This window comes from Bubalus kerabau, chromosome 4 (genome assembly GCF_029407905.1).
Source record: "Bubalus kerabau isolate K-KA32 ecotype Philippines breed swamp buffalo chromosome 4, PCC_UOA_SB_1v2, whole genome shotgun sequence".
Taxonomy (NCBI): domain Eukaryota; kingdom Metazoa; phylum Chordata; class Mammalia; order Artiodactyla; family Bovidae; genus Bubalus; species Bubalus kerabau.
In genome coordinates this window covers 67,188,889-67,203,304 of record NC_073627.1, presented here as the reverse complement: position 1 = coordinate 67,203,304, position 14,416 = coordinate 67,188,889, and the positions used below count along the sequence as shown (strand labels likewise).

General features: G+C 48.0%; 1 long non-coding RNA gene across 2 annotated transcripts; it reads left to right on the top strand.

The window, feature by feature from the left end:
* The first annotated feature begins 1,885 nt into the window (after positions 1-1,885).
* On the top strand, positions 1,886-4,675 carry LOC129651454 (uncharacterized). 2 transcript variants are annotated; one of them, XR_008714151.1, is made up of 3 exons: positions 1,886-2,036; positions 2,148-2,349; positions 3,455-4,675. It is a non-coding gene; the product is annotated as an uncharacterized LOC129651454 (long non-coding RNA). The 2 variants fall into 2 exon arrangements; XR_008714150.1 differs by having other exon boundaries at positions 1,886-2,349.
* Positions 4,676-14,416: the final 9,741 nt, after the last annotated feature.

Sequence of the window (14,416 nt, the reverse complement as noted above, 5' to 3'; positions counted from 1 at the left end):
AGTGCTTTTTAATGATAAGTTTGTTAGCTCTAATCTCGTTCCTGTGGAACAAATTATGGAAGAGGAGCAGTGGCTTCTCTCCCAGAGTCACAGGCCAGTCAGCCTCCAGCCCGACCATCTGTACACCAGCAAGCAGCCCAGTGGGCAGATGCTCAGTGTGTCCTTGAACTTCAACCCAGGGGTCATCTTCATAAACGGGAGACAAGCTGGTCCTACCTTTTAGGAGACAGAAAGCATCACAGAAAAGGAAAGGCAAATTTAGATAACCCAAGAAGCGAGAAGTAAAATTTGTTAATGTAGGCCTGAAAAACATTATACTCTTATATGTTCGAGCACTTTTATTAAATAATGTTCTCACTGGTGTTTCATAAAAACATGAAACTCCATCTACAGTATTTCTCTAGTTTCAAGAAATTTTGTAGCTCAGTTATTTCTAAGGCAGTGTTTTATACCGCAAGCCTGTCCCTCTTCCCCTTGTTTTTGCCAAGACTATATCTCCAAGATTGTCTTCTTATCTTTTATGCTAAAAGAAATGACTAATGTCCCAAGATATGAACTCTCAAATAAACAAACACAAACGATGCAACACTGCACGATAGAAGACATTTTTCAGAAACAAAATATTAATCTTATCTGGGATATCCTCACATATTTGGGGGCCATAAATCCGGCTTTATTCATCCATTAGGTTTTCTTTATGAGTCTCTTTTTTAAATAGACACACGGTAGTTGAAATAAATAAACCAGGTCTCCACAACCTCAGTTTCGAGGATTGTCCATCTGTTTAGAAAAAGTGCAGTAAGGTTGATCTAGTTCTTTCTATTCTTAGATTTCTTTCTTTTATAGTTGCCAACTGTCACCATCCCCCAGCACAACCAAGAAGCAAATAAAGCAGACATAAGCACCTGTTCCCAGGGCGTTTACCTGGGAGGGGTTTGTTTTCAGAAGGGCAGAGGGGACCACAGAGCAGCATCCCCAGGCCAATTAGAGAGGAGTCTGGAGACACACAGACTTATGTGTTCTCCCAACATGGAACGATGGGGAGGAGGGTCGGACGTCTCCCCAGGCGAAGAGGGACTTATTTTTAAGAAAAACTGAAGCTTGGGGTTTTTTTTTTCCCTGTCCTTTGAGCTTCTCAAAACCGACCTTCCCATCCTGTTTGTAAATAGGAGCTTCACCCCGCCCTGCACTACAGGCTCAAGCCAAGTCACAGAATAGGATTTAAGCTAGAAGACCCTTCAGAGCTCTAGACAGCAACGAGCAGATTATTTGAAATCCTACACCAAGATGAACTCGCAGCCCTCATTCTGGGGACTCGTGTTACGTGACAGGCGCCACGCTCAGGGCTCGTGTGTGCTGTACCCTCCCCACAGCCTGCCGTGATCTGTGTGGAGGTGGTGTTCAGGCACTCAGTCGTGTCCGACTCTCCGCAACCCCAGGGACTACAGCAGGCCAGGCTTCCCTGTCCTTCCCCATCTCCAGGAGTTTGCTCAGACTCCTGTGATTGGTGTGACCTGCGTGATTCACAGGAGACTAGAGGCAGGAATTCAGGTAAGGCCCTGGAGGCTGGCGTCCTGCCTGGCACTTCAGAGAGACCTATTGGAGCCAGTTGTTTTCACAGCATTCCCTGTAAGAGGAAGACAGCCCCCCACCACCCCCGTCCCGCAAAGACCCCCTGCTGTTTGTTTCTTACCTCTTTTCAGAAATAAAACATTACAGAGAAAGCCTTCTGGATCTCTGCATCCCTGCGCGGACGGAGGGGAGGGGGTGACTGGGGAGCCTCTGACCTGGGCCGTGGGGAGGTGACGAGGTGGAGAACACCCCCCCACGCTGATGCCCACTCGGTGCCTCCCCCAGCAGGCCCCCGGGCCCAGCAGCACCCAGCAGCACAAGTGACCCCCAGCCACTCCTGCCGGGACCAAGCCCAAGAGGAGGGCGGCTCAGATTCGCAAAGACAAGGCTGAGACAGAGGTTGAAACAAGGACGTGTTTACCGGCAGCTGTGAAACACGCGCACTCCACCCTCTCCCAGGGCAGGTGAAAGGCGGGGCGCCATCACAGGCCGGGGGTGGGGGGTGGAAGGGGCAACTCCAGCTGAGTCTCCCTGCCTGTCCGCATTCCTCCTCAGCCCCCTCGCCTTCCGAACAGAGATCTCCTCACCCCAATTGTAGTGCACACTCACTGAAGGACAGTCCTCACCCCACGTCTCCGTGCTTCCTGCAGTGTGCCCACCAAGGACATTTACCAGAGATGTGGTCCCAGACTTGGAACTGCCGACTGTCTCGGTAGAAAATGGAGAGAGAGAGACAAGCACAGCATCCATGCGGTAGTGATGCAAAGGCATCCAGAGGTGGGTGGGGCGGCTTCATGGAGGCCGACGCCCAGGCTGGCAGGGGGAGCAGAGGGTGCGTCCTGCGTAGGTGTGGCTCGGAGGCCGGTGGCAGGCAGGTCAGGGAGCGGGCGTCTGGGGCCATCGGAGGCCTCTCGTGTCCGTCCAGTTGTTAGCATCCGCCTGGTCCCCTCCACGCCCTCTGTGGAGAGAGGCGGGTGGCATGGCATGATGCAAAATAACACATGGCCCCTCGAGGAGCAGGCAGGGTGACGGGACACAGTTCTGTCCTTCTCCCAGAGGAAAACCCCGGAAACTCCTCCGAGTGAGAGATGAGGGAGCATGGGTCGTGACAGCAGACTTCTCCCCAGCTCGCCCGTCCCAGGAGGCACTTCTCCAGACGCTGGCCCCTCTCCTCACCCGCTGTCCCCACCTCCCCTGAGCACATGGCTGCTCTCAGTCTGCTTCCCTTTCTCCCACTCTGCTCCCCCTGGTCCTGTGGCATCACCATGAGCCAGGTAAACTCTGAGCCCCAGGAACGCACACCCATGGGGGGACCCCGACTGCCACGGGCACTGGTGGTCCGGATGGTGGGCTGAGCCCAGGGCAGCCCAGGCTCCCTGTGACCCCGATCCGCCCCTGCGCCTTCTCTTGCCACTGCAGACTGCTGTCCTCTGCTGGGCTCCATGCCTCATCCCGCACCCAGGTAGATGGAGTGTGTTCATTAGAGAGAGATACTGAGTGGTAGATCTAGAATCCCCAGACCATAAAGACTCCCTAACACGGTCCAGTTGCCCCCCAGATACTTTACTCTCAGACCTGGCTGGCGGCTGCCTGACCCAGCTTGAGGCACTTTGTTTGCTGGTAAATGCTGCTGCACCAGCCTGGCCAGGGTCACTCTGCAGGCATCAGTCCTCAGCAGAGAGAGGAGGAATTCCGCCTGGCAGGTAATTAACAAAGCTGACAGGAAATCACAGTCAGCCTCTTTGAAGGCGAACTGCAGTTTGTAAAAGATCATCTAAACCTCATTTCCCAAAGCCCCACACAGCAGAGCTCTGAGCCCCCTCGCCTTGGTGCTGGACTTCTGTGAAATAAATCTTCCTTTACCGCTCTCCATTCTTTACAGTTTACCTGGGACGTGGGAGGAAGGGACGGAAACTTTGCGGAGCTGGATCCTGAAATGCAGCAGTTTCCCGGGCGCTGCTGAATGATACTGGGGAGGCACTGATGGGCTCGGAGCTCCAGCCTGGAGCAAGGCCACGCTGACCAGTGCCCCGGGCCAGTGTGGGGGCACAGGGCGAGGAGGGAAGGCTGTGCCTTGTGTTCAGGGCAGTCGGGTGGAGGCGAGTACCTCATTCTCCTGTGTGAAGAGGGCCTTCTACAGAGTGTGATGTTCGTGTGAGTGCAGGGACCACAGGGCTCGGGCCGTTAGGAAAGGCACTGATTTCAGATCTCCAGTATCCTGGGTTCAGGCTCTGGGGCGAGGGCTGGGCGCTGTCACAGGTAAGCAGTGCTCCCTCTCCTGCACATAGTCTAGAGCCCCCTTCCATCCATGGTAATGGTTTCATGCCCCACACAGTACCCAGGAGACCTGGGTGCAGTGCCTGGGCTCCGAGGCCACCCTTGGCTCTGCTGCGCCCTCCTGTGTCTGCAGAGCCAGAAGAGGGGCTTCACCTCTGCCCTTCCCCTGCAGCGGTCTCCTGGCACACGGAGGGCAGAGACCTCACCCTTCTCTGCCCACTCCAGGAAAGTGATGCTGAACGCAGTGAATCCGCATCGTGCACCTACCTGGGAGAAATTGCCTGTCGTAGCCAACAGGGAGGTTGCACGTTACAAAGAGCGTGTGTCACAAGACCAGGTGTCTCTTCTCTGTGATGGCCTTTGGGGACAGCCAGCTGTCAGCAGGGTTTGGGGAGTGGCCTCCCGAGTAGTCACAGGTGCCTGACTCTGAGCAGCATGTGAGGCTGTGGCTCCCCGTTCTAACGCTGTGATGCTGGGACATCCATCATCACCTGTCCTGTGGGTCCCCAAAGCAGACACAGGGATCAGGGTGCCTCCCAGGCCAACCCCCGAGTCCCTACGTCCTCACAGAAAAGAGAGGAGCTCTGCAGGGGCCAGACAATTCCTCTCTGTCCCCCCGAAATCCCCTGCCTCAAGGGAGGTCTGCCCCAGGTCCCCTGTACCTGTGACAGCCGTGCCCAGATGCTCCTTATCCCCGGGGCATGTGGGGGCTCCTTACCCCGGAAGTGACAGCAGACCTCCTGTAGTTGCACCGTCCAGCCTCTCTCTCTGAGTGCAGGAGCTGCTCCTTGCTTTTTTTTTTTTATTAAAGTATAGTTGATTTACAGTGTTGTGTCGATTTCTACTGTACAGCAAAGTGATTCAGTTATATGCATATATATGTTCTTTTTATAATATTCTTTTCCATTACAGTTGATCATAGGATTTTTTAAGTATTTTATTTATTTGTCTGTGCTGGGGCTAAGCTGCAGCATGTGGGGTCTTTTAGCTCCAGCATGCAGACTCCTAGTTACCGCATGTGGAATCTAGTTTCCTGAGCAGGGATCGAACCTGGGCCACTTGCATGGGGAGTGGGAATCTTAACTACTAGGCTACCAGGGAAGTCCCTATCCCAGGACATCGATATAGTTCCCTGTGCTCTAGAGCGGAACCTTGTTGCTTACACATCCTGTGTGATAGTTTGTGTCTGCTAATGCCAAACTCTGAGTCTGTCCCACCCCCCACCCTTGGCAACACAAGTCTGTTCTCTATTGAGGAACCCCTAGAGCCTTCCTCAGAACTCAGAACCCCAGGTAAAGTGGCATCTTAAATTACCATCAGCCAATTCGTTAAATGTCAGTTAACACATCAGCAGGGAAGTCAGCAGAAAGTAAAGGACTAAACAGCGTGGAAGGTGTTGAGAAAGAAGAAAAGGACTTGGGGGGAGGAGGGAGCCTGGAGGAAGGCAGAGAGCGACTCCCCCACCCCAGGGGTGGTGCCCAGGACAGACCCTGTGGGAGGTGATGGTGCTTGTCAGGAAATCCTGCTGAAGGAGGAACAGGATAGTGTACGTCCTAAGGACTTTGAACTGCAGAATTCTGTGTCTGTATTGATAGATTTGATGAGGTTTGATTCTGAGACTGGCAGTGCTGTGTGCTGTGCCTCTTGGAATTGTCTCACCCATCCTGTGTCGCCAGCCTTTAACTCCCTGGAGGAAAGATATCAGGTAACCTCAGGACTTGTGGTTATATACTCAAATATGCCATTATTGTACACAATCCTTTGGGCTAAATTTTCTTTTATTTTTTAAACGAAATATATTTGTTTACGTATTTATTTTGGCTGTGCTGGGTCTTCGTTGCTGCTCAGGCTTTTCTCCAGTGGTGGTGAGTGGGGACGACTCTCCAGGAGCAGCCTGCAGGCGTCTCGTTGCACTGGCTTCTCTTGCTGTGGCACATGGCTCCAGGGTGGGTGGGCTTCGATAGTTACATCACAGGGTTCGGTAGTTGCGGCTCCTGGGCTCCAAAGCACAGGCTCAGTATTTGTGGCACACATGCCTAGTTGCTCCAAGGCATGTGGGATCTTCCTGCATCAGGGATCCAATGCATGTTCCCTGCCCTGGCAGGTGGATTCCTATCCACTGCACCACCAGGGAAGTCCTGTTCTTAATGATGAGAGTCACACCACTGGTCACACTTCTCTAAAAGTGGTCTCTTCTTCTGCATCTGTTCCCCAGAAACCCCACACGGCCAGTGAGAGGCGTAGTGCAGGACAGGATTCAGTCAGGTCTGAGAAATGAAGTCTCTTTAACAGAGGACCACTGTTAGGGGCGTGGGCAGCAAGGGGCACCAGGAAGGCGTGATAGGGATGGCCACAGCAGGAAGCCACCCCGACCACCCGCTGCCCAGGGCTGAGAGGGCAGTGGAGGGGCAACTGGAGCTGCAGTCATGGAGGGATGTGGCCCCTGCCACAGGCCAGGGCTAAGGCACAGCAATGAGGGGCCCCGGGGTGTGTCCCCCCAGCTTCTTCTTGCCACTCGGACCTGTTGTTGGTGTCTCCCATTGGATGAATCTGTTCAGAGGCTGTGACGGAGGAGCCTGGGGATGGTGCTGGGTGTCCACCTCCAGGATCTGAAGCAGACCTAGGACGGGACAGACAGAGAGTACCGGCACACAGCCACCCTCCAGCTGTGAGACACGGGGTCTCCACGCTGTCAGTTTGCCTCATGGCACGGAGCAGATGGGAGGATTTCAACGCTGATGAGGTTAACACCCAGCACTGGGACAGCCAGCGCCAGGTGCCTCTCAGCATACTGCACCTTTTATGAAGTTCCATTGAAAACCGCCACCTAACATGACCAGACCCCGCCTGAGGGCCACCTGCCAAGTATTCTCCAGGGTTGTTAAGGTCGTGAGGGAGAGCACAGCAGCTCCAGATGAAAGGACACTAGGACATGGGAACTACCTGCCGTCCATCCTGTGTGGACCCGGGTCAGGACTTCATCCCTTTTGCTCTAAAGGACAGCAGTCAGATAGGTGACAGAACTTGAGTAAGATCCATAGATTAGGTGCACATCAATTCATTTTCCAGGTGTTGATAATCTTTCCGATCATGTCAGAAAAAAATCCTTTTCTTGTTTGAAGGAAATAAGATGCTGCAGTATCTTATGATAAAAGGCACATCTCCAGCTTACTTTGAAACAGTTCAGAAAAAAGTGTGGGGTGTGAGTGTGTGTATGTGCTTGTAGAGAGGGAGGGAATGAGTAAGTAAGAAAATAGGGGACAATGTAAAAATATTGGAAGCTTTTGTTAGACATTTAGCCGTTCTTATCTTGTTCTATTCTGCCAACTTCTGTAAATGCGAAGTTATATTCTAAGAGAGAGAGAGAAGCCAGGCAGTGACCAAGGCTGGTGCAGACGAGACCCATTGGTTTGTATGTTGGGGACAGAGCCTGAAGGGTTTCACCAGGGCCCACTCTCGTCCGTGGCACCCAGCGCCTTCTCCTCTCATTAGAGAGCCCCTCGGGGGGGTTTCTGTTCTGTTCCTTAGAATTTGTTCTGTTTTTATCTTTAATGATCTGGTCTCAGGGTTTCAGCATCGGAAGCTGCCCTGATTCTTGCTGGAAGTGTAGGTTATCACTTAATTAGGAAGAACCCAAGTACATCAGAAAGCCATACCGTGTCTGTGTAGAGGGTTTAGCAGGAACCATGGAGTTTTATGTGAGAACGTGAGTGATGAGAGTAATACTTACTCCACGTGGAGATTGGGTTGTTTTTCTCCTCCACAGTAGACCTGCTGATACAGCGTTGGCTTTCTGGGAAATGGCAACAATTTGCCTATTTCCCCAGTGCCCCAACCCGTCCTGAGCAGTTGTTCGAAAAGACTGTAATTACGTGCATGGTCCACACATACTTCTCAGATGTCTTAGAGAAAACCAATAACTGTGATGGTTTCAGTGTGGGAGACGCACAAATATATGCATCACAACTTCAAAGAAGGTTAGAGTAGGATACAAGCTTTTAAAAAATTCTGTTCCGGACTAGGGTAACTGGTTTTTTTGGATGGTGATTACTGCATCCATGAAATTAAAAGACGCTTACTCCTTGGAGGAAAAGTTATGACCAACCTAGATAGCATATTCAAAAGCAGAAACATAACTTTGCCAACTAAGGTCTGTCTAGTCCAGGCTATGGTTTTTCCAGTAGTCATGTATGGATGTGAGAGTTGGACTGTGAAGAAAGCTGAGCGCCGAAGAATTGATGCTTTTGAACTGTGGTGTTGGAGAAGACTCTTGAGAGTCCCTTGGACTGCAAGGATCCAACCAGTCCATTCTGAAGGAGATCAGCCCTGGGATTTCTTTGGAAGGAATGATGCTAAAGCTGAAACTCCAGTACTTTGGCCACCTCATGCGAAGAGTTGACTCATTGGAAAAGACTCTGATGCTGGGAGGGATTGGGGGCAGGAGGAGAAGGGGACAACAGAGGATGAGATGGCTGGATGGCATCACTGACTCGATGGATGTGAGTCTGGGTGAACTCCGGGAGTTGGTGATGGACAGGGAGGCCTGGCGTGCTGTGATTCATGGGGTCGCAAAGAGTCGAACACGACTGAGCAACTGAACTGAGCTGAACTGAACTTTTTGTTTGGGGTATTTGGGCTGTTTGGGAAATGCCCATGTCTTTCAGCCTGCCATCTACTTCAGCTCAAATGTTACTGCAAAACTCAGGAAAAATGAGCAAATTCTATGATGTCACTGCATAGAGTTTAAAAAAGGACACTCAGGTACTAGTTGTCAACATGGTTGGTTTTAAGATTTAGACCACCAGGCAAGTACTATTAGCTGAAGTGTCTTTTTTTTTTTTTTTACACCACCAGAATTTCAGGGTGTCATTAATTCAACAAGTGTGTCTTAGGTATGTCCTGTGTACCCAGTATGAGGAGAAACAAAGTCAAACAAGACTCCACTCTGACTCAACAATGCTTATAGTCCACAGTTTCCTTTGCCAGCAAACTTCACAGCTAATGTAAATATAAGACTGGATGTTGGCAGGTGTAAGTTTCTATAAAACTAGAACTTATTCCAAGAACTGTACTTAAAAAAAATGTTTCAGGACACTCACTGGGCAGGTGGTATGGATGGGGGTACATTCAAAGCCCAAAGCACTAAAATCTCTGAGTCAACAGTATTCATCCACATATACTTCATTCTTATGACAACTTATTTTTGCAAAGAAATACCATTTTGTTAAGATGAAGTTTAGTGCCAAAAATACATTTTTGACTGTACATCTGGTTTGATATCACAAACTGAACAGCAGAACAAGAATAAATTCAATGAATGTTCTGCTTGCTAACATAACTACCTTATACCACGTCGAGTTAACTGAAAATAATAATGCTGCAAGACTCTGATTGTAATTTCAAAAAAAGGGTGCCAGGCGTGTTTGTGACCACAGCCCAGCTAGCATCATCAGAATAAGTCCATAGGTTCCCAGTTCAATTCAGTTTAGTCACTCAGTTGTGTCCGACTCTTTGTGACCCCAGGGTCTGCAGCATACCAGGCCTCCCTGTCCATTATCAACTCCAAGAGTTTGCTCAAACCCATGTCCATTGAGTCAGTTACGCCATCCAACCATCTCATCCTCTGTCGTCCCCTTCTCCTCCTGCCTTCAATCTTTCCCAGTGTTAGGGTCTTTTCCAATGAGTCAGTTCTTTGCATCAGGAGGCCAAAGTATTGGCGTTTCAGCTTCAGCATCAGTGCTTCCAATGAATATTCAAGACTGATTTCCTTTAAGATTGACTGGTTTGATCTCCTTGCAGTCCAAAGGTTTGATATCCTTGCAGTCCAAGTCCAATATGTTCCCAAGGTGAGCACTTTAAAGAACAGCATGTATTTGGATGGATAGAGAAGTTCTGGTATCATTTTTTAAGATAAAAACCTCACTGAGAATGAAAGCTGGTGCAGCCACTGTGAGAACAGTATGGAGGAGCCTCAGAGAATTAAAAGTAGAGTTGCCATATGATCCAGCAACCCCACATCTGGACATACATACAGAGAAAACTATAATTTAAAAAGATACATGTAGCCCTGTGTTCACTCCAGCACTATTTGCAATAGCCAGGACATGGAAACAACCTCAATATCCATCAACAGATGAATGGATAAAGATGTGGTACATATGTACAATGGAATATTACTTAGCCATAAAAAAGAATGGAATAAAAATAAAGAATGAAATAATGTCATTTGCAGTAACATGGATGAACCTAGAGATTGTCATCCTAAGTGAAGTAAGTCAGAAAGAGATATCATACTATATTTTGTTGTTGTTGTTCCATCACTAAGTCATGTTTGACTCTGCAACCCCATGGACTGCGGCACACCATGCCTCCCTGCCCCCACTACCTCCCAGAGTTTGCCCAAGTTCAAGTCCATTGAATTGGTGATGCATCCAACCATCTCATCCTCTGTCGCCCTCATACCATATGCTATCTCTTATATGTGGAATTTAAAATATGATACAAATAAACTTATCTACAAAACAGAAACAGACAGAGAACAGACTTGTGGTTGCTAAGAAGGAGGGGGAGGAGGAGGGAAGTACTATGAGTTTGGGCTTAGCAAGAGCAAACTGTTATTTATAGGATGGATAACAAGATTCTACTGTAAGGCAGTATATTCAGTATCTAGGGATAAACCATAATGGAAAAGAATCTAAAGACGAATGTACATATTTATAACTGAATCATTTTGCTATACAGCAGAAATTAACACATCATTGTAAATCAGCTTTATTTCGATTTAAAAAATGTAAAATAACAGCCTCATAACCTTTTAATGTCCATTTGTACCTGAGTTTTAAGGCCCATAGCAGTAGAATGCAATTAAATATTATTATTCAGTTCAGTTCAGTCGGTCAGTTGCATCTGACTCTTTGTGATCCCATGAATCGCAGCACATCAGGCCTCCCTGTCCATCACCAACTCCCGGAGTTCACTTAGACTCACATCCATCGAGTCAGTGATGCCATCCAGCCATCTCATCCTCTGTCATCCCCTTCTCCTCCTGCCCCCAATCCCTTCCAGCATCAGACTCTTTTCCAATGAGTCAGCTCTTCTCATGAGGTGGACAAAGTACTGGAGTTTCAGCTTTAGCATCATTCCTTCCAAAGAAATCCCAGGGCTGATCTCCTTCAGAATGGACTGGTTGGAACTCCTTGCAGTCCAAGGGACTCTCAAGAGTCTTCTCCAACACCACAGTTCAAAAGCATCAATTCTTTGGCACTCAGCCTTCTTCACAGTCCAACTCTCACATATATACATGACCACAGGAAAAAATATAGCCTTGACTAGACGAACCTTTGTTGGCAAAGTAATGTCTCTGCTTTTGAATATGCTATCTAGGTTGGTCATAATTTTCCTTCCAAGGAGTAAGCATCTTTTAATTTCATGGCTGCAGCACCATCTGCAGTGATTTGGGAGCCCAAAAAATAAAGTCTGACACGTTTCCACTGTTTCTCCATCTATTTCCCATGAAGTGATGAGACCGGATGCCATAATCTTCATTTTCTGAATGTTGAGCTTTAAGCCCACTTTTTCACTCTCCACTTTCACTTTCATCAAGAGGCTTTTGAGTTCCTCTTCACTTTCTGCCATAAGGGTGGTGTCATCTGCATATTTGAGGTTATTGATATTTCTCCCAGCAATCTTGATTCCAGCTGGTGCTTCCTCTAGCCCAGGGTTTCTCATGATGTACTCTGCATATAAGTTAAATAAGCAGGGTGACAATGTACAGCCTTGATGTACTCCTTTTCCTATTTGGAACCAGTCTGTTGTTCCATGTCCAGTTCTAACTGTTGCTTCCTGAACTGCATACAGATGCAATAATTTGATGAAGTTAATAAATATTATTAATTCATTGAAATAATGCTGTAGGAAATAGTTTACAAGGTGATTAAATGCTTATGATAAGAGTGTTGTATGATGAAGAGTATCCAAGATGACCCCAATGTTTCCCACCTCCCAGAGTCATTCAATCCTTGTGGGGTTGTCCCCCACACTGTACAGAGCAAGCCTTATGGGCAATAGAATACAAGTGATGGTACGTCACTCTCAAGATTAGGTTGTAAAAGACTGCAACTGTCTTAGCCTCCCTCCCTCCTCTGACTCTCTGTCTCTCACCCTCTCTCCTGCCATCACTCCTAGGGGGAAGCCGAGTTCCCTGCAGCGCAGCATGAACAGTTCTGAGCCTCTGTGGGCAGTCTCCCTGGTGAGGGCTCTGGGAAAGAGGTCAGGAGGCTGCAGCTTGACTACAGCCCGAGAACCGTGGTCTGGACCCATCATCCCAGAGTCAGGATCCAGACGCCGTGTGAGACAGGGAGTGCTTCTTGTTTTAAACAGTCGAGTTTAGGGGTCACTTGTTAACATGTGCAAACAATGAACACTGACAAATGAAGACCGAAAATGTATAATTTAGGAAATGAGCCAAAATGTTAATTGTCGTGATCACCAACTGATTCGTGGTTATGAGTAATTTTCATTTTTTATTAGATTTTTATATCTTTTCTTGATTTTCAGTATTTATTATATATAATTTTTTTTAATACAGGAAAGAAACCAAAAGGCAGTGGTTTTTAATTTGTATTTTGTTTTAATACAAAGCACAATTTTAAATGGATTTTCTTTCCTCTCACTATCATGAGTGGGCCACAGGATTGCAGGGTTGGTTACTAGAAAGGTGGATGGCAGTTCCAGACAGTGCAATGTGGCCAGGATTTTGAGTCAAGTACCAAACCGAGATTAACAACCCTGATGACTCTGGCCAGTAAAGGTACATGCTACCACACCAGTCAGTACTTTGCAAAGGCCTTCTAATTTTGGCAGAATTTCATACTGAGAGAAAAGCTGCAAAAATAATACAAAAATCTCTGTGTACCATTGTTCTCAGATACCAGCATTCTCTAATCATGAACATTTTGCCACATTTGCTTTATCAGTATCTATAGGTAGATGATAGATAAAGGAAGGTAGACAGGTAGATATACATAATAGGTAAGTAGGTAGATGATAGATAGTGTGTGTATCTCCTCTGCATAGCACTTATCACTGTTGTAATCTTACATTTATTTGTATAATTATTTGATTCATATATTTTTTGGCTGCACTGGGTGTTCGTTATGGCTCATGGGCTCTGTGTTGCTGCAAGCAAGCTTTCTCTGGTTGCAGTACATGGGCTTCTCACTGTTGCAGAGCATGGGCTCTGGAGCACGTAGTCTTCAGTAGCGGTTGTGAGTGGGCTCAGTACTTGCAGCACGGGCTTTAGTTCCCCATGGCACGTGCAATCTTTGTTCCCAAATCAGGGATCAAACTCACATCCCCTGCGTTGGCAGACAGGTTCTTAAGCGCTGGACCACCAGGGAAGTCTCACCCATGATTTTTGTTTGCCATTTTATCCTGGTAGTTAACACTGGCTCATAGAAATGTTCCACATTTGTTTTATGAATGAATAAATGAGAAGACTGAGAGATGAGATAAACCAGCCCTCAAATCTTAGTTCTCAAAAAGTCACATGTATTTTATTTGAGACCATCAGCTGTGTTTTATTTGAAGGCAATAAGATTCAAATGGAAAGGCAAAAGTAGAGTCCAAAAGCTGTTGGGGGCCCATAAGAAATAGGTCAGAGAGTTGGACCCAGATGGAGTATCAAAGTAACAGATGAAGCAACAATGCCCCTTGGAGCAGGTTACTTAAATTCTGCATATAAGTCAGAATGGGCTGGGTTTTGCTGTGCTGATAGCCCCCAGACTCAGTGTCTCAGACAAGAAACACTTATTTCCAGTTCCCAATTCCTGATCAACGCAATTCTTGGCTCTGAACTGGTCCCTCCACACCACCCTCCCCTCAGGCCCTCAGCACCTGTGATCAGAAACACTGCTGGTAATCGCGTCAGAAGGAGGGGAAGCTCTGGGGGTCTCGCCTCGCTGATAAATTGGGCTGGCTGAACCATGGCACGTGTCACTGTCGTTTCTGCTCACACTCATTGTCCACAGGTGGTCACAGGGGCCAACACCATCACCGTGTGTGTGTGTGCTCAGTCATGCTTGACTCTTTGTGAGCCCATGGACTGTGGCCTGACAGGCTCCTCTGTCCATGGGATGTCCCAGGCAAGAATACTCTGGAGTGGGTTGCCACTCCAGATCTCCAGGAGATCTTCCCGACCTAGGGATTGAATCTGTGTCACTTGCATGTCCTGCATTGGCAGGCAGATTCTCTACCATTAGTGCCACCTAGGAAGCCCCAACACCATCTCCAGGACACCGGCAAATATGATGCTTCCTCAGGCCCAGGGCACAAGAACTGGGGGCATGGGGTGAACCACACTAATGACTCTGATGCAGCTGTGCCACTCCCTGACCAGCAGTCTCTCAACAGACTGGTTTTGTTGAGTAGACTGCTGACAAATGATGAGAATTTTACAGAAACTCAGCATAAAGTTTATATATATATTTATAAACTTTATATATTCAGTTCAGTTCAGTTCAGTCACTCAGTCGTGTCCGACTCTTCGAGACACCATGAATTGCAGCAT